The sequence below is a fragment of the Elephas maximus genome, chromosome 11, assembly GCF_024166365.1.
Source record: "Elephas maximus indicus isolate mEleMax1 chromosome 11, mEleMax1 primary haplotype, whole genome shotgun sequence".
NCBI lineage: Eukaryota > Metazoa > Chordata > Mammalia > Proboscidea > Elephantidae > Elephas > Elephas maximus.
This window is the reverse complement of record NC_064829.1, coordinates 63466425-63486817: the sequence shown is the minus strand read 5'-3', so window position 1 is coordinate 63486817 and position 20393 is coordinate 63466425. Positions and strand designations below refer to the sequence as shown.

The following is a 20393-nucleotide window of genomic DNA, read 5'->3' as shown; positions in this document are numbered from 1 at the left end:
TGCCCTTTATTATGTTGAGGAATTTTCCTTCAATTCCTATTTTGGTTAGAGTTTTTATCATAAATGGGTGTTGAACTTTGTCAAATGCCTTTTCTGCATCTATTGATAAGATCATGTGGTTTTTATCTTTTGTTTTATTTATGTGATGGATTACATTAATGGTTTTTCTGATATTAAACCAGCCTTGCATACCTGGTATAAATCCCACTTGATCAGGGTGTATTATTTTTTTGATGTGTTGTTGGATTCTATTGGCTAGAATTTTTACATCTATGTTCATGAGGGATATAGGTCTAAAATTTTCTTTTTTTGTAATGACTTTACCTGGTTTTGGTATCAGGGAGATGGTAGCTTCATAGAATGAGTTGGGTAGTATTCTGTCTTTTTCTATACTTTGAAATACCTTCAATAGTAATGGTGTTAAGTCTTCTCTGAAGGTTTGGTAGAACTCTGCAGTGAAGCCATCTGGGCCAGGACTTTTTTTTGTTGGAAGTTTTTTGATTACCGTTTCAATCTCTTTTTTTGTTATGGGTCTATTTAGTTGTTCTACTTCTGAATGTGTTAGTTTAGGTAGGTAGTATTGTTCCAAGAATTTATCCATTTCTTCTAGGTTTTCAAATTTGTTAGAGTACAATTTTATGTAGTAATCTGATATGATTCTTTTGATTTCATTTGGTTCTGTTGTGATGTGGTCCTTCTCGTTTCTTATTCGGGTTATTTGTTTCCTTTCCTGTTTTTCTTTAGTCAGTCTAGCCAGTGGTTTACCAATTTTGTTAATTTTTTCAAAGAACCAGCTTTTGGCTTTAATTCTTTCAATTGTTTTTCTGTTCTCTAATTCATTTAGTTCAGCTCTAATTTTTATTATTTGTTTTCTTCTGGTGGCTGATGGGCACATATTGTTTTATGACGTTGGGTAACAACCCCACGACATGTCAACACCCTCCCTTCTCAACCTTAGGTTTTCTATTACCAGCTTTCCTGTCCCCTCCTGCTTTCTTGTCCTTGCCCCAGGGCTGATGTGCCCCTTTAGTCTCGTTTTGTTTTATTGGCTTGTCCAATCTTTGGCTGAAGGGTGAACCTCAGGAGTGACTTCATTACTGAGCTGAAAGGGCTTCCAGGGGCCATACTCTCAGGGTTTCTCCAGTCTGTCAGGCCAGCAAGTCTGGTCTTTCCTTTTGAGTTAGACTTTTGTTCTACATTTTTCTCTAGCTCTGTCCGGGACCCTCTATTGTGATCCCTGTCATAGCAGTCAGTGATGGCAGCCCGGTACCATCTAGTTGTACTGGACCTCAGTCTAGTGGAGGCCATGGTAGATGTGGCCCATTAGTCTTTCGGGCTAATCTTTCCCTTGTATGTTTAGTTTTCTTTATTCTTCCTTGCTCCCAAAGAGATGAGACCAGGGGAGTATCCCAGATGGCTTCTCACAGGCTTTTAAGATCTGTATGGGTATTTTTTTAAAGCATCCATACCAAAAAACGAAACCAAACCCATTGCCGTCAAGTTGATTTCAACTCATAGTGACTGAAGCTATTTTAATATGGAAAAAAAATCAAAAAGCAGACAAATAAGACACTGAACAGTGTGAATCACAAATTAGGAATGCCAAAGGTAGCAATAAAAATATGAGACACCCAGTTAAATTTGCATTTCAGACAAAAAAATTTTTTTTTTTAGTATATGCATGTCTCGAATGTTACACATTTAACTAAACATTGTGTTTTACCCAGCAACTTTGTATGCTAACTTTTGTACAAAAAAAAAGAAGAATAAAGAATATACGTACCTGTTTGTTTGTTTATAAATAAAATACATTTTGAAGGTTTGCTTCTGGGGAGGAGAATTGGGGTGGTAATCAAGAAAGGAAAGGACACTTTTAACGGTGAGCATTTTGTGCCTTTGGAATTTTGAACCATGTAAATGTATTACCTATTTTAAAAAAATAAAAAAAAAAACTATATATTTTAAAAATAAATAGTTTGTAAGACTCAAGAAAAGGAGATAAAACTAATACATATGGTATAATTAGAAAAAGAACATAGGAAATTGCCCAAATATATTACTGTATTATATGCTGATTTTTCAGTGTGGCTAAACTATAGGTCAAATTAATATTAACAATCACTTGTTGAGTTGCCAAACTATAATTAGAATTAATACTAACAACCTCTTGTTGAGTTGTTATTATGCTAACCACTTTACACACATTACTTAATTTAACCCTTGCTGGTTTTACAAATGGAAAAGCTGAAACTCACAAAGGTTAGGTAAATTGCCCAAGGTCACATAGCTAGTAGTGATGGGCAAGGCTGGGATTTGAATCCATGTGTAACAGAATCCATCCTTTATTGCTTTTAAACAATACAACATTGTATTGTCTTGTAGAATATGTTCTCCTAGAAGTCAGAAAATTTATCTTTAGGCATAATAAGCAGACAAAAAGAAAGAGCAATGAATAAGGACATTCATATACTAACATCATACACCAAGCTATGAAACACGACAGAGTGGTGTTTTTCTTGTTTGTTTTTAAGTAAATATACAGTTATACTTCAGTTTATGTAATGCCTGTGTTCCAGGAAAGTTATTTATAAATGATATTTATGCAAATGTAATCACATTTAGAATAAAATTGGGAGTCTGCTCTTTAGACAAACCCTCTGATAAATTTTTTACAGGGGAAAATATTTTGTAATAGAACTGGCCCTGATACATCTGCCTTTGGACAGGACACATGATGAGACAACCCAAGAGTTGTTAATTGTCCTTCATAGTTGGGGCCTTAATATACAACATGACTAATTGGTTTACATGTGAAGAGGACACTTAACTAAATTACAAAGGATTTAACTAGTTAGATTAAGTTCCTAGCTCAAGTCTACCTTGAGTTAATTTTTGGTTAAAAAGTATGAGTAAATATTTGCATGAGACAGGCAGAATGTCACTTATCTTGTCAAACAAGTACCATTTTCATAGCTTATCAGTGACAGGAATATGTTAGAAGATTATTTAGTTTTCTACTGTGTGAGTGGTTTTTAAAAGATTTCTCTAAAGTCTGTTTTGGTCTATACATTCTATACATTCCTAAGTAATTTACCTTCTTTGTAGTGCAGGGTGGTTGCGGAGAATGGAGGAAAAGGGAATTTCTGTTGGACATGACATTCAAAAGGTAGAGGTAATATTTCAAGGGTGTTTAAAACTCATAATTTTAAAGACAGTTGGTCAAAAGACTATCTTCCTATTTAGAAGAGGTCCCCAGGCTCCCTGAACAGACTTTCTGACAGATGATGGGATAGGAGTGGTCCTTAGGCAGGCAACCAGCCTGTTAGAGCCCTCTCCAGCCCAGGTCCAACCAAACAGCAGGTCCCTCTAAGGTTAACACAGCAAGCCATCACCTCCCCATGTTCCAATTCTGGACTTTCTCCCATTATACATCAGCACTCCCAAGCAGTCAGTATTACAATTCCAAATTCACGTTTCTAAAAATCAATTCAGGAATGAACATGTCACCGCTGGCCAGGCCACAGCTTCGCTTCTCAATATCGCCATTTTTGTAGAGCGCGGTTTGTGCCATTATCTGAATATTCTATTTATCTTAATTTTGTAAGCACTTGGCTACTAGCCGAAGGTTGGTGGTTCGAACCCTCCCAGAGGCACCTCAGAAGACAAGCCTGACGATCTGCTCCCAAAAGGTCACAACCTTGAAAACTCCATGAAGCAGTTCTACTCTGTACACATGGGAGTCTCCATGAGTCAGAATCAGCTCAATGGCAACTGCCAAGAACAATTGCTTGTACGAGTAAGTGCTTCATTTGAAAGAATAAAATTACACAATACATATGTTAGATATATACCATCAAAGATTGCATCTAAAAAGCAAAGCGTACCTGAGGATTTTGTATTACCTTTAGCCGCCTGTGAAGCTACACCCCTCCACCAGCCTCCCACCACCATAACATGCATGAATTTTTAAAAATATTTTCCATATATTAGATTCAGTGGACAATTTCCAGAATGCATTACATTAAAAGTGTAGGGCCCTGCCTGTAGTTAATCTGCATAAAATCTGTATTATTTTCAATAAGTCAAATTGCATCTCCATTTAATTGTATTTGTTATATCTAATTGAATCAAGTTTGTTATTTATTCTTCTTAATGTGAAAAAAGGGGGGGTACTGACTTGTTTATATCTTTTATAAATTATGAAAAAAAAATTTTTTTTTTTAGGTTTTCAAAAATCTTATTTTTTCCCCTCAGTTTCCTGAAGCCCCCCCTTCTTTCCCCCCCCATAGCAGCCTGTTCTTGTTTAAATAGCTCCATATCTAGAACCTAGGAAAATATATGTGCATTTATTTATGTATAAGCACCATGAAGGTTTCCAAACAAACTTTTTAATGATATGAAGGACCAAGGCTCAATAAAAAAAAAATCTCTATAGAAAAGTTGCTGATAATGCAGGGTTATATAAGAGCTGTAAACACTAATACTCAATTTTATAAATATTGAAAAGAGTTGTGTTAATAACCATGTTTGACAAAATCAGGACAAATTAAGCTCAAAAAATAGGACACCAACAATAATTCATGAAATATATGTGGGGAGGTTTAAATGAGTTTACAAACTTTTGTGAAATCTTTTTTTTTTTTTTTCCTTAACATCTCTTTCCTCACCCTTTGAGCTCAGACTTTGTGTCTTCCTCCAAATCATGTCCGGAAATTATTAGCATCAGTGATAGGAGGAATTAACAAATAAAAAGGGCCATGGGTATTTAAAGGACTTAAGGACTTGGAAGGGGAAGTTTGGGGTCTACCTAACCACATATTGGCATGATATTTCTAATTATCATCATGTTTCTACTTGCAGTCCTTTGTTACAGGTTGGAAGTCATAATCTTTTTTTTTTTTTTTCTGGACAGCCTCAGTGTCGGCTCTCCATTCCCTAGATAAATGCAGATGTCCTTTAATTATTGTGGTTTTAGAGATTCCAAAACTGCAGTCTAATCAAACATCTCTCCCTGCTCCAATTTGCCAGAGAACTGGGTATTTCCACCATTAGAACAATTTCATCTGAAACGGGTTAGAATGTAAATGTTAGGGAAACATTCACCAGTGATAATGCTGTATTTCATGTCAGAGGCTAGGAAATACATGCTACTTTAGATCCCTGTAGAAATGCCATCACAGAACAACAAACTGGCATTAGTGCTTGGCTTTTGTTATTGTTGGTATAAAATCATATAAAGTCGATTTCTACATCATTTATAAAACTACAATTAAAAACATTGTCCATTACATGCTTTGTGCAATAAGGAGCCATACCAGAAGTTACTCTTAGGATGTAATAATAGAAAAAAAAAAATTGTGTTTCTCTTTATAAATTGGTATACTTTCTTTAATTTGATTAAGAAAAGTTTCTCTGGTTAAACTACTTCCCCTTCCCTCCACTTCTGGACTACATGTCTCAATTCTTGCTGGTTATCTTATGCTTCCTTCAGTCACTTGATCACATTTGTGTCTCTAACCCTGTTATAATTGTTAGCTGCTGTGCCCAAATGCTAAGCAAAAGGTTGACTGTTTGTGTCTACCCAGAGCACCTTGGAAAAAAAGGCCTGTAATCTATTTCCAAAATGTCAGTCACTGAAAATCCTATAGAGCATAGTTCCACTCTGACATTTATGGGGTTGATTCTATGGTAACTAGTTTTTATAGCAAAGCAGTTTAGTCCATTCAATTAGTATGTTGCACATACTTCTATAAGTCCTCAGTTTCTCCTTAGTATACATAAGAAGTAGCTCTAAATTAAAACTAATGTGCTCATTACGTGAAAATTGAGTCCAATTTTCTGTCTGTACTGGGCTTATATTCAACAGTAATTATCTCTCTTAGATCTTTTATTCAGTGAAAATTATTGGGATTATTAGCACCACAGAGCTCTGTAGATATTTTAACTCATAGCTACTATCATGGCTGATAGTTACTTCAACATGTTTTCCAGAATTTTTTCCTGCAGAAGATATGGATAAAGAGATAAACCATAATTGTACGCTGTGTTTTATTCTTGAACTTGGCTCTGTTTTGAAGTTACACCCTTGTTATTTCAGACCCCACCCTGGTTAATAAGATACTCCTCCCTTCTTCACTGCAGCCATCTCAGGTTTACCAAACGAAATCCACCACCCTGGAGTCAATTACCACTGATAGTGACCCTACAGGGCCAAGTAGAGCTGCCCCATAGGGTTTCCAAGGACATAAATCTTTACAGAAGCAGACTACCACATCTTTCTCCCACAGAGCAGCTGGTGTGTTTGAACCGCCAACCTTTTGGTTAGCACCTGAGGACTTTAACCACTGTGCCACCAGGGCTCCTTCATCTCAGGGTCAGGGAATGACTTTTCTTTGAGTTCTGTGGCTCTTATTCTTCCTGTCTTTCATTTTGGACTGAATTTCTAAGGCTATTTTGATCTTAATTATCTGAAAAGGAAGGAAAATGTATAGTTTCAGTTTGGCCAAAGTATACAGAATTAGAAGTACTTCAAAGAATACATCATCATTAACATTCTATGTTTCAGAGGAATAGAAATAGTTCTCATATTCATATATAATATTTTAAAGTGTTAGATCAAGTAATGTTGCTCTGCTAGACTGAGCTGAAGGTTAGACTTATGTCTGATATCCAAACAGGCCAGTTTGCTCTATTTCATTTTATAAGCATTTGATGTTGGTTCCCTGGCCCATCTGGTAAGGAGCAGGTAGACACCAAAAAAAAAAAAAATTAATGTTCCTTTCTATTCTAGTTTGTCAGCAGATGCCATACTGGTGATTAAAATATGTTTAAGATCAACCCTGGTCTCTTGGGAATCAGGAGAGAAGAAACACAGAAGAGAGATGAGTACAACTCTATCCCTGACACCATTTAAAAACCCATTTAAAAGGAAGTTCTCCACACAGTGAGTCAGAAAACCAAAAAAAAAAAAAAAAAAAAAAAAACACCAAACCCATTGCCGTTGAGTCAATTCCAAGTCATAGTGACCCTATAGGACAGAGTAGAATTGCCCCATAGAGTTTCCAAGGAGGGCCTGGCAGAGTCAAACTGCCAACCTTAACTACTACGCCACCAGGGTTTCTAACAGTGAGTCAGAAACATCTCTTTAATATAGGGTAGATTACTACTGCTAAAACAAAAGGTTTTAATCAAAATCTAAAATTATAGGTATGCTATTACCATTAAAACTTTAATAAATATCAAGTGTACCTTCCAGCCAATTTCAGCTCTTGGCGACCCCATTTCTGTCAGAGTAGAGCTGTGCTCATAGGGTTTTCAATGGCTGATTTTTCACAAGTAGTTCATCAGGCCTTTCTTCTGAGGGACATCTGGGCAGACTCAATCCCCCAACCTTTTGGTTAGCAGCTGAGCACATTTAATCCATTGCACCACCCAGGGACTCAAATACCATCTTCACAGAGTACCAATTTATTTTAGTGCCTTCATAAGCCTCAATCATTAGAATTTTACCACAAACTCTTATCGGGTTTTGTTGCCTGCTGACACAACCAGTGACAATGACAAATGAATTTGAAGGACAGTGGTCAACTTTACATTGGTTTACTTTCTGTTTATTTTTTTAAAAAACTGCATGAATTCAAGATATTTACAACAATTTTTTTTTCCTGAAGCTAGCAAATCTAAGTTGAAATTGGTAGTTGCAGCAGACCTCCAAACTAAGAATTTTGCTCTTGAAAGTAAAGGCAGATAAAACCTTAACAGCAATGTGTAACTTAAAACATATCGTAGTCAATGTTTTGATCTGTTTTGACGCACAGGAAAAAGGATTTCTACCTATTCTATTGATATGTCCCCAATGGTTATTTTCTTTGTCTTCCTTGATATTATCACCTAAGCTCTGATGGACTTGAAAATGTCTTGATAAACCAGATTATGCTTAAAAATCATTTGAAGATAACTATTCAAATTTCTTTTTATACATAAAGCTTTACAGAGATTTTTTTTTTCTGAAAAATAGCTATAAAAAAAATTCATGTCTTTAAAAAGATACAGAAATAACTTCAGTACATTTGGTTAAGTATCCAGCTAGTTCTGCAAAGAGAAACCCATAAAATCTGACTAAGAATTTTAGGAGTTATCTGAGTGAGGCTTTCCTTAGATGGGTAAACAAGAAACTACTCGCATATCCTTTTTTATAAAAAAGTGGGCCAACCATTTTCACTTTAGTTTCCTGAATTTCACTGACTTGAAATTAATTATTGTTTGGACATGAGCCCAGTACAGATAGACAACCAGAAACATATTTTCCTGCAACGAACTAACTAGTTTTACTTTAGGGCTATTTTTTACATAGCGATCTTCTGCCATTAGACATTTGGTCTAACTTGTTACCTGACAACACTTCCAAACATGTTGGTGTGGGGAAAATTGGGCTCCATTTTGCTTACTATAATCAATAAGGTATGTTTTTGTCTCTAATGAAAGTCAAACTGTTATTCTTTGTGATTGCTATAAACTGTCTAAATCCTCATTTTTTGAGAGACATTTTAACCAGTGCAGTAAGTCTTTTTCTCTATTCTGACAGGTGGGGAATTAGACTAAAATAGTAATTAGTGCCTATTCTTCAAGGTAATAACTCATAGGGCCATCTGGTGTTAAATTACTCTAAAATCACCAATGTGCAACCAGCCAAGAGATCTCTGACTATTGTATATCTACGAGGTTGGCCATTTAGTTTGCGATTGTGGACCTGCTTGGCAAGCCTCCGGTTATTTAAAAGTCTCTCAAAAAAAAAAAAAAAAAAAAACTAGTGCCATCGAAACGACTCGATGGCACTAGTTTTTTTTTTTTTTCTAAACAGCAGTCGGCTGAGGTTGGCTTAAAAAAAAAAAAAAAAGCAACCATTTCTGAAATAAAAAAATGTTCAAGTGGCTGATTTGTTAAGGTTACTACTACTTTAGTCTACAGACTTACCACAGAGTCTGCCAGGTCATCATTTGAACCTATCTGTATAGAGTAGCTATGAGTTGGAATCGACTCCAAGGCAGTGGGTTTGGGTTTTTTTTAGTATATATGCATTACTGAGTCAGAATCGACTCAATGGCAATGGGTTTTTTTGTTTGTTTGTTTATATGCATTCTTCAGCCAAGAGACAGGAAACTGAGAACCTACTGGTAAGGATGTGCACTCAAGTGTTGTGGACAGTATTGGTGAGCAAGCATCAAGCCCTATGAAAGGCCAATTCCCTTCCTGAGAATGGATGCGAGAGACTCTACAGGAAGGAGACCAAAGATCCTTTCTAACTGAGTGGACAGTGACCATATTTTCAGATCTAGGGATCTGAACACTTGTCTAACCCAGGATCTGCCAATGGAATGGAAGCTTTGAAATGGTACCTGCTCTAGAAATTCCAGTCTATAGCATGACCATCTACATAGGCCACATTGGTTTTGACTGATAATGTCTATTTGTCCAAATTGCTCCCCTGCAACTCTCTTCTTAAGCCTGGAACTTCCAACATTAGACATACCTTTGAATTTGTGCTACACGTTACAAAGCAAATGTGTTTACTGGGAGTGATAATGCAATAAGCTGCTTCAGCAACAGCTACTTTAGCAGAAATTAATCCATCAGAAAGATTGGTTAAAAGTCATCAATTTTCTAGCTTAAGAGCAACATAATTGTACCCACCCCTGGACAAAAATTTCAAGAGAGAGAAAATCGGTCTCTGAGTGAAAGTTCTGAGAGATTAATTTTACCCAAAACTTATCCTAAAAAGAAAGTTCTTTGTTCCACAATCAATGAATGTCAAAGAGAAAACACTCAAGCAGACAATCTTACCTCCATGCTAAAATGGTAAAATAGACATGTAATAAAATTAGTTCCTCAGACAGGAGTTTAGGGGCTTTGGGAAATGTTTGGCCTTATAAAAAGCTTCGTTATTTCTAAAGTAGTAGGAGAAGTTGGGATATATCATGTCTCAAAATAAAGTCTGCAAAAAAACATCTTTTGTTTAATAAAGTTTCATGACAAAAGCAACTATTCCTAAGTATGGATTTATGCATGGGTACCACTACTATAGTCTAAATGGAACTCTGGTAACTCATCTCTCGTATGGATATCATAAAAATATCTACTCCCCTCTTAAATTCTATTATCAACTCATTTCCAGTCCAGTTAAAGAGGATAATTTTAAAATCATAGAAATCAAGTGATATTTGATGCTGGGGGTGGTGGGGAAGAACTCTTCAATACGCAGTCTACCCAGACTTTTCTTGATTAGGGCTGGCATTTGAGATATGCTCTCTGTATTTGGGGATGGTAGATAATACAGGTCAAGATAATACATCAGGACCTAAAATAGAGAGAAAACCTTTACTTCTGCTTTTATATACTCTTTTCCATGGGACCCTGTGGTTTGGAGAAGAGCAGTCACCTGAATCATCTAGTCCTGTTTTGCTTTTAAATGGTTCCTTGGGTCGATTTTGGTAATCGTGTTAAATGAAACTAGATTCAGAAAGATTATGCCTTGAATGGGAGAAATGTTTGTTTACTTCAACCCTCTTTCATATTTTCATCCTTTGACAATATACTGTGTGAAAGTCTTGAAAACAAGTTATATGTGAAAAAGTATTCCAAACGGGAAGGAGTAGTAAGAAAAACTAGAATTTGCAAAGCTGTGACAAAAGTTATTAAACTTCTGATTTTCTTACATCATGACAGATTTGGAAATTGATGCATTCAATGAATGTATTCTTTGGTGATGGTGTTTCAAAGCTGAAATAATGGCAATTGTTGTCAGTCTTTTCAAGGGATTAATATCAATGCCATTTTTCACACTTGACAACCATGTCAAAGAAATATCATTTATGTTGTTGTTATGTGCCATCGAGTCAATTCTGACTCATAGTGACCCTAAGTACAACAGGACAGAACACTCCCAGGTCCTGCACCTTCCTCACAATCCTTGCTATGCTTGAGCCCATTACTGCAGCCACTGTGTCAATCCATCTCACAATATCATTGTATCATTTATAGTGATTCACAAATGTTCATAAGTTAGGAGGACTTGTGTGTGTATGTCGGTGTATGTATGGTAATGATATCTGTACCTTTTTCTTCCTTTTTATTATTATACCCTCCCACAAGTCCAAGTACTCTTTGCAAAATTGGAGGTTGGTTCCTATAATGTTCACTTATCTATACTCAAAACTCTAAAACGAATACATCAACAACACTCATCTTTCCCAAGAAAATATGAAATATTGATGAATTTCCAGCAGAGGACAATCTAGAAGATTCACAGTTGGATAATATCATAGTGAATAACGTAAGTAACCAAATGCTTGAGGAAAACAATGAACAAGAGGATTAAAGTCAACATGGTTCTAATTAGAAATCTTGACTGGGGTTTTTATAGACATGGATTGTACGTCTAACTCATAGATGAGTCATTTAAATATTTTCTTAAGGTTTTGCTTCTCTAATCTGTAATAATCAAAATATGAATAACTGGGTTATTGACATATTACAAGGCATTTTTTGAGGGAATATTGTTCAGAACTAGATGTCTCAAATGATGTGTTCATAACAAACAAAAGCTTTCACACCTAAACTCCAGAAGGAACATGGCCAATGTCTCAGTTGGACAGGTAGACATGTAGTATGTTCTCACTGGCATTGTTCAGTTATCAGAAATACTTGTGATGGAGAGTGAGAGGCACCAGATGCTTGTATAAAGAATTTTTATAAATGCGATAGAATATGCCCCCAATGTTTTCTAATGGTAACACTGGAAAGAGTGTTAACATGGGAATGGGATGAGGAAGAAGAGATGGGAGAGAGAGAATAATTTTCTCTAAATTTTGCCAACCATTTGACAAGTTTTTACAGGAATATTTTTAGAACCTGCAAAAATAAGGATTGCCAGAGAATTATTTGGCAATTTTTTTAGAGTATAAACATACATTTTAAATTATGCTCTGGTCAATAGATTTTGAGATTAAAAGTGTCATAAATTTGGTCATAAAAGCTAGAACACAGCTATTGAGTAAAATGAACAGAGTGGGAGGTAATTTCCTCTTAAATTAATTTTGATTGTTATTATAGCATGATATGAATGAGACCAAATCAATTTATGCAATCACATTAGGAGTCTGTGGGTTTTCCATTCTGAAGTTGTAGAACACATTCCTAACTGAGATATGATGTGTCAGTTTTCATAAATGAGACTGGGCGAGAATATGGGTGAGCAGAATTATAGGAAAAGGAAACACTAGTTGTCTTAGTCATCCAGTGCTGCTATAACAGAAATACCACAAGTAGATGGCTTTAACAAAGAGAAATTTATTCTTTCACAGTCTAGGAGGCGAGAAGTCCATATTCAAGGCATCAGCTTCAGGGGGAGGCTTTCTCTGTCAGCTCTGGAGGAAGGTCCTTGTTATCAATCCCCTGAACTGAGAGCTTCTCCACTCAGGAACCCCAGGTCCAAAGGACACACTCTGCTCCTGGTGTGGCTTTCTTGGTGGTACGAGGTCCCCATGTCTCTCTGCTCACTTCTCTCTTTTATATCTCAGAGGAGGCTAGCTTAGGACACCATCTAAATCTTGTAGATCTCATCAACATAACTGCCACTAAGCCATCTCATTAACATCATAGTGAAGAATTTACAACACATAGGAAAATTACATCAGATGACAAACTGGTAGACAATCACAGAATACCAGGAATCACGGTGTAGCCAAACTGATACACATATTTTGGGGGAACACAATTCAATCCGTGATACTACTTAAAGAAAATTTAACTTGGTACTGTGGTTACAAAGATGAATGAGATATAGTTCCTGCTCTTAAAGAACTTGGAATCTGGCAGTGCTCCGACAGAATAACATAAATGATATTGTATTCAGAAACTAAGAACCACAGGTATATTTAACGTTTCTCTCCAATTATTGTTATACTTTAATAATGGTAAATATATATAATTAGCTATATAACCTTACATTTCTAAGTCCTTCTAAGATTTAAATGTCATTATTAGCTCAAGCAGATCCGTAATGACAGAAAAGAAAGAAAATCACCAGTCCTTTCTTATGGTTACTACTTTTCCTCTTTCCAGTGCCTCCCTGGGAGATAGCACGTGGTCTCATGGATTTTAGAGATCACATTCCTGTTAGTATTTCCCAATCACTATTACCAGCCTGACCTCTCCTGGGAGGTTCAGATTCCTGAAGTTATTTTCCCGCTGAACATATTGGATTGGATTCCACAGGTACCTCAGATACACTATGTCCAAAAGTGAACACTTCCTTTTCCTCCCTCAACTTGCTCTGCCTTCTCTGTGCCAGATTTTAATTAATGAAACCACGATTCATCCATCTATTTCATCATTAAAGCCAGCAATTTAAACTTAATAAAAATTTCTCCTTTCCCCCAATAGCTGGTCAATACCCACCCTTATTAATTATTTTTCTAATCTGTCTTTTCTTCTCCAATCTTATAATCACTGAACTCATTTCAGATTTGTTTTATTTCCCGTTCCTAACTGATCTCTCCATTGTTTTAACCCCCTTAAATATATCTTCCACTTTGCCATCACAATACTGCATTCAATTCACCAACTTTAACCTTAAGAGGTTACACTAAAATTATCTGCTTATGTATTTCTCTACCTTACCAAATTCTAAGTTATTCAAGAGCAGGAACTATGTTTTATTCATCTTTACAACCACAGTACCAAGTGTGGTACTGACACATAGTTTGCATTTAATGATTTTTTTTTTAAATAAAAAAATCAGACAGAAAAATTATACCAGAGGTTAAATTGCAGTTATCACGTTTAACATTTTGAGAAGATCTTTTATTGTAAAACATAACATTGCCAACTTTAATACAACTCACATGGCATTTTCCCCCAAGTTTATGCTGATATACCATAGGCAGGATTTGTGCTCCCCCAAATGCCAATAAGCCTAGGATTTCTTATTTTTATCCTTTGAATTAAGTGACCCACATACCATGTTCCCTTCATTTGTGAGTTCACTCTCACCTTTATCTAGGAATTGCCTGCTTTGTAATCTCAAATGGAATGAATTATACCAAATACATAGACTCCTGGGAGAAGAGGGTGCTGATTTAAAGAAAGATCCAGAAGCAGTACTAATGAGTTTAAGCATTCTACTTTTGTTTGCTTGATTTTTATAATAATTAAATGAAATATTAAAATCTAAAGACATTTGGGGAGACGGTATATGCAAATTTCAAAATAAGTAGTACTTAATGATGGCCTCGGAAAGTGGAGAAATGGAAACCCGAAGTTGCTCATTTTATTTTATTACTACTATGCAGTCTTTGGAGTCCCTGGATGGTGCAAAAGGTTAACCTGCTCAGCTGCTAACCAAAAGTTTGGAGGGTGGAGGCGACCCAGAGGCACCTTGGAAGAAAAGCCTGGTGGTGTACTTCTGAAAAATCAGTCATTGAAAACCCTATGGAGTACAGTTCTACTCTGACACACATGTGGTCTCCATGAGTCAGAATCCACTCACTGGTAACCAGTTTTATGGAATCTACATCAACTAACACACCATTTCTAACTGAAGATTATAGGTTTTTCTCATAAAAAACAAACAAACAAAACCCATGGCCATCAATTCAATTCCAACTCAAAGCAATCCTACAGGACAGAGTAGCACCACCCCATAGAGTTTCCAAGTAGCAGCTGGTGGATTCCAACTGCTGTCCTTTTGGTTAGCAGCTGAGCTATTAACCACTGTGCCGCCAGGGCTCCTTTTCTCATATGATGGCCTATTTATCTAAGCCTGTTTCATTATGTTGTAACCCTTAGTTATAAATACCAGAATGTTTTCATTAAAGTGAAAGATATGTCTTGCAGAATTGTTTCTAATAGAGGCAGTTTACTTCAAAGCCCTGAGAGGTGGGGTTTGATGACGGACATTGCCAACCTTGGAAGATTATGATCAGTGATTGAACAGGAGTGGGCGTGGGACTGGGGTTATGAATAACAGTTTCTATGTAGTTAGTTGCGGTATATACAGTTTACTTAAGGAGTTAAAAAATTAGCAAATGGATTGCATTTCTCCTGCACTTCCCAGCATTTGGGAAAAAAACTTCAGAAAATCAGAGGCATACCACAGTCCAAGGAGGCACTTAGTCAATATATGGCAACTCTTGACATTGGAAAAGGTCTCTGCATTTTTTTTTTTTAAGCACTAGGAGATGCCTAGTTTTCCTTTCCCTCCTTGAAAAAAAACTAATTCTATTCTATATTTTTAATACGTCCACATGTCCAGAAATATTTATCAATAGTACATCGGGTTTATGAAAATCACATACGTTAAATAGTAAAAAACTGAGCTATTCTTTGAACAAACTACTCAGGCTCTGAGGACTTTACACAAGTTAGATCGGACAAATATAATACAAGCTTAAAATAATCTATTCCTTTTATTCTACACAGGAGAAGATCAAGGCCTTGAAGAGACTGAATGTCATACCCATAGCTGTACACTACTCAGCACTAGCAATATTTGATTGATGATAGACTTTCTAATGGTTTTTTTCAAATCCAACTAATTTTGACATCCTCCTCTGCAACATCCTTAAATGTTAAAATAAAGCAGAACTTGGTCCTCAGTGCTATACTTTTTTCTCTACCATCTCTCTAGGTGATAACCCTCAAGAGAGTGGCTCTAAATAGCATCCATAGGTGGTTGAATCTCAAATTCCTGTATTCGGCTCTGACTGACTCCTTCCGCGTGCTCCAGATTCATATATCCAAAAGCCCAAATTGGTATTTCCACTTGGATACCCAAAAAGACCTCAAGTAGATGGATATGAACTCCTAATTTCTCTTTAAGATCTGTTCCTCCCCTAGTTTAGTGTTTTTTTAGGAAATGGCTTTACCATCTACCTAGTTTGTTCAGCACAAAATCTAGTGATCATTTTGTTTCTTCTTTCTTTCATTTCCCACCCTTCATCCAATCTGTCAACACAGCTTGTCAGCTCTGCCTTCAAAGACTTTCCTAAATCTATCCATGTCCCTCCGTGACCACATTCCAGCTCTAATGTAAGCCACTGTCATCCCTGATCTACAGGAATAGCCTCCTCACTTGTCTCCCTATGTCCTTTTTGGATGCCCTACAATCCTTCTCTTCAAGGTTGCCTAAATGTCACCTTCTCTGAGACTTATCCTGACCACTGATCACACAGAGTCTCCCCAGATCACTCTCATTATCTTCCCCTTTATTGATTTTTTTTTTCCTTTTTAGCACTGAAACTTACAGAACTATTTATTTACTTATTTACTTATGTGTCTGTCTCCCCACACTAGAATGTAAGCTCCACGATTGCAGAAGCCTTGTGTGTTTGATTAACTTCTGGTGTCTACAGTGTTAAGGAGTCCTTGGGTGGTGCAGTTAACCCACTCGGCTGCTACCTGAAAGGTTGGCAATTCAAGTCTACCCAGAGACACCTTGGAAGAAAGGCGTAGTGATCTCCTTCTGAAAAACCAGCCATTGAAAATCCTATGGAGCGTCATTCTCCTCTGACATGCAGGGGGTCACCATGAGGCAGAGTTGGCTTGACAAGCAACTGGTTATACACAGTGCTTAGAGAGTACCAAAGTTCACAGTGTGTTCAACAAGTATTTATTGAATGAATCTCTGACAGGCTGTATCCAAATCATAGTGTCCCCTCATTTCACTCAGAATAAAAATCAAAAGTCAGTACATTGCTGATGACCCTCAAAGCCCTCTGTGATCTGGTTCCATTACTCATCTGACTGAATGCCTTCCGCTCATTCCCTTTTCTCCATTTGTATGGGCTTCTTTCTGTTTGCTTGCTGTTCCTTCAGTCTGTAGTCCTCTTTGCCCTTACATCCACATGGCTCATTCCCTCACTTCCTTCTAATCAATACTCAACTATCACCTCAGTGAGGCTTCCCTGGACACCGTATCTAAAATTTCAAACAAATTTCTGCATTTCTCCTCTGCTTTTTGGCATTTACCTCTACTGTACCATAGATTTAGCTTGTTTGACTTGTTTACTCCCTATCTCCCAGGTAAAATGCAAGCTGAGGGCAGGGATTTTGTCTGTTTTATTCACATCTGCACACACAGTGTCTAAAATAGTGCTCCCGTCTCCTGTTGCTCGGCACTCAATAAGTATTTGTTCAAGAAATGAATAAGCAGTTTAATATATTATCTTTCTCAGTAAGTTGAGCGGTGGTTTAATTAAAAAGACTGAACTTACTGAAAAATTTTTGGCTAGTTTTTAAACAGGGTTTTATTCTCATTACTGATAACCAAGAGAAGCTTCCCTCATTTAAGGAGTATCCATGAGAGACGAGGGAAGGTTAATATTTGGAGAACATGAATAATGATCACAAAAGTTGTGAAATACATTAATACTCTCAACTCTATATAGGGTTTACAATAGTTTAGTTAATTATGGTTAGTGATGTTGTGACTTCCTGCTAATACCTAATAAAGCTAAGCTCCATATACGCCTACTAATGGGTGAAAAGTCATCCTCCTTTAACAGCCCTTATAAGCAAGTGGCATGCTCTTCATGTGAAACACCCAGGTTTGTGCTGTCTGCTTTGACTGCAATCATTTTCTTACATATCCCCATTATAATTACTTGCTTAAGAGCCAAAGTATTGGTTAACCTGCCAGATCCTTGATTCATGAAACTGGAGTAATTGTGTGCAGAGCTTTTATGTGAATAGTTGGTCTACATTTCACGGTCTACTGAACTGAAAAGCTAAGGAAATGAATCAGAAATTTCCAAGTGTGAAGGTGGGAAAAGAGCAGATTTCTGTTCTGAGCCACCTGGGGCTTTGGATCACTTCCACCTTTCCAGAAGAACAGTTAAATAAATGAAAAGCAATTCTGAAACCAGCAGATAGTTTTAGCATAGCATGGTGTGCCAAGGAGTTGAGAAGATAGATTACAGTAGAGTTACCTTCCTCATTAGGTCAAATATGTCTGTTCCAGACTGGCTGATGAGAAAGGAGAGCTGTGGTTTGCTTACATTTGACAGATTCCCTTTATCCCATCTTGGCAACTCTGAGAACAGGCTCATCCAGTTCCATGTGAAATGTTTTGTTTTCCTTTCAAAAGCAACGACGGTAATATTCTACGGTGTTCATAGTTCTTAAGCAGAGAAGCCTCATTAATATTACACTGTCAAAATTACCCCTTTTTGATCATCTGTAAGAATCCTCTTTTGCCTTCAAAAAGACCTAATCCCATCTGGGTAGAGGATTATGCTGGGAAACTAGGAAAAATAACTATTTGGGGGATGTGAGACAAGTATAGCTCTCACTTGGTAACTATGATTTGGACATTATAGTAGCTTGAGAATTCAGTGAACTTAAATACCTCGGGCCATAATGCTGAAGTCCAGCTTTTCTGTCAACTCTTCAAAGTTTAGCACTATAAAATCCTGCATATGACGACACATTTTTATTACTGAGTATGTGTATAGATAAATTTATATTTACATAAGTGTGTACATATGTGTACATAAGTATATATAAATAAACTTATATATGTAAGTGTACATATATAAGTGTATATATAAGATATATAAATAAATGTGTTCTTATATATAAGACCTTTAACTAGATGCCGTGAACAGTACATATTTTCCTTTTAAACAGAATTAAATCAATAGTTATGGCTATATTATATTAAATAACAATTCTGTTGCTAATAACTCAGAAATTTCATGTTATTAATTAGGGCTTAGTTTAATAATTTACCATTTAAAAAACTGGAATCTTATGCCCTTAATTTTAGCTCTTAAATAAAGAGCTGGTAAACATGCCACAGGTGTGATGACTTTAACCAAGCTCAGCTTTTCCCTTGGAATGCTTTCTCTGCTTTTACTAGTTACATTTCACCTGCTCTATTAGTTTTCAGGTGCTAAATCAGGTAATGTTTCCTTAGGTAGGAAAATCCTGGACACTAATTTATTACGATCGCTTGAACAGCGCGCGCACACACACACTGCAGCAGCAGCACCACTTAAACAGAACAAGAAGTAACAGAGCCAAAAATTGGAAAACAGAAATTCCTCTTGATTTCTCAGTGGCTATTTCACTTGAAGAAGTACAGAGAAATGCCCTAGCACGCACTTGCCTGACTTGCCTATGTCAGGTTTCTTTAAACACATTATTTTTGTTACTATTATTATTAGTAGTAGCGATATATTTATTACTACTATTACGTTTGGTTATTGGTTTTGAGATACAGATAGAAGGACATCAGCATTGCTGTGCCTAGTTTTTTGTCCCAACCAGCTGTTTGATAACGCAAATACCAAAACAAAGACAGCCGGCCAGAGTTTTCGGATGGCATCTGTGCAGCACACATCCTTGGGTCGTACGCGTGTATTTCTGCAGGAAACCGCAGGTCCACCGCGCTCCACCCGGAACCAGCCCGGTCCCAGGCACAGCCTGCAGTCGCGCCCCTTCTCCCAGGCCTGCTGCTCGCGTCCACGTCTCACTTCCCTTCGCAGGCAGCGCCGAGAGCTCCCTGGATGGGTGGGAACGCATTTCAGCAAGAACAGCCCGGTTTCCCTACTCACCAGCCAGCCTGCGAAGTTTTCTCGGCCGACACGGTTGGTGTCAGATTTCAGAGCGGCTCCCTGCCCCTCTCCCGAGGCCTTAAACTCCTGGGCTTCAACACCAGCAGCAGCACGGGACCTGCCTTTGCCAGGCGTCTATCATGGGGACAACTCCTGTATCTCCAACCTGGGACCCTGGATCTGTCCCCAGCCCTGCCCGGCAGGACGGCAAGTGGCGGGACATGTAGCACCACCCCTTGCAGCCGGCCTGAGACGCCGGGATCTGAAAGGTTTGTGTGAGAAGAAGGCGTGTCTCCCAGCCCCAACGCGGATGTGAGGAGCTCACCTCAGGCATGTCTTGCTGGTGACTCAACTGCTGGGATAACAAACACACTTGGCTTTTGGTGACATTCTCTGCGCTGTAGGGCTTCAAACCCTAGCAGTGAGTTCATCTTATTCAATTTATTTCTCTGGGTTTTTCTTCTACGTCTCTGACTCGAAGAGCCCCGGGCACTGGGAAGAGAACTGCTTCAGATGCATAATATCCTCTCAGAGGGGAATAGGTTCCCTTATCAACTAGAGAGAGCAAAGAATTGCAAGTGGAGGACAGAGAAGGGCCTGGGGAAAGAAAGGGGGAGCTGGAAAGAAATTCCCATTTTAAAAATCAGTTTTTACTCATACGTGTTGCCGTCAAGTCGATTCCAACTCATAGCGACCCTATAGGACAGAGTAGAACTGCCTCAGAGTTTCCACGGAGCACCTAGTGGATTCAAACTGCTGACCTTTGGTTAGCAGCCTTGC

The 20393-nt window shown here is 37.5% G+C and overlaps 1 protein-coding gene across 1 annotated transcript in view; it reads right to left on the bottom strand.

The window, feature by feature from the left end:
• The window catches only part of RAB27B (RAB27B, member RAS oncogene family), a 68554-nt gene extending 48655 nt beyond the window's left edge, over positions 1 to 19899 (bottom strand). Inside the window, exon 1 of the mRNA XM_049900238.1 lies at positions 19614 to 19899. The gene's annotated coding sequence lies outside the window, so the exon portion shown is untranslated. The remainder of the gene's footprint in view (positions 1 to 19613) is intronic.
• Between the last annotated feature and the right edge of the window lie 494 nt (positions 19900 to 20393).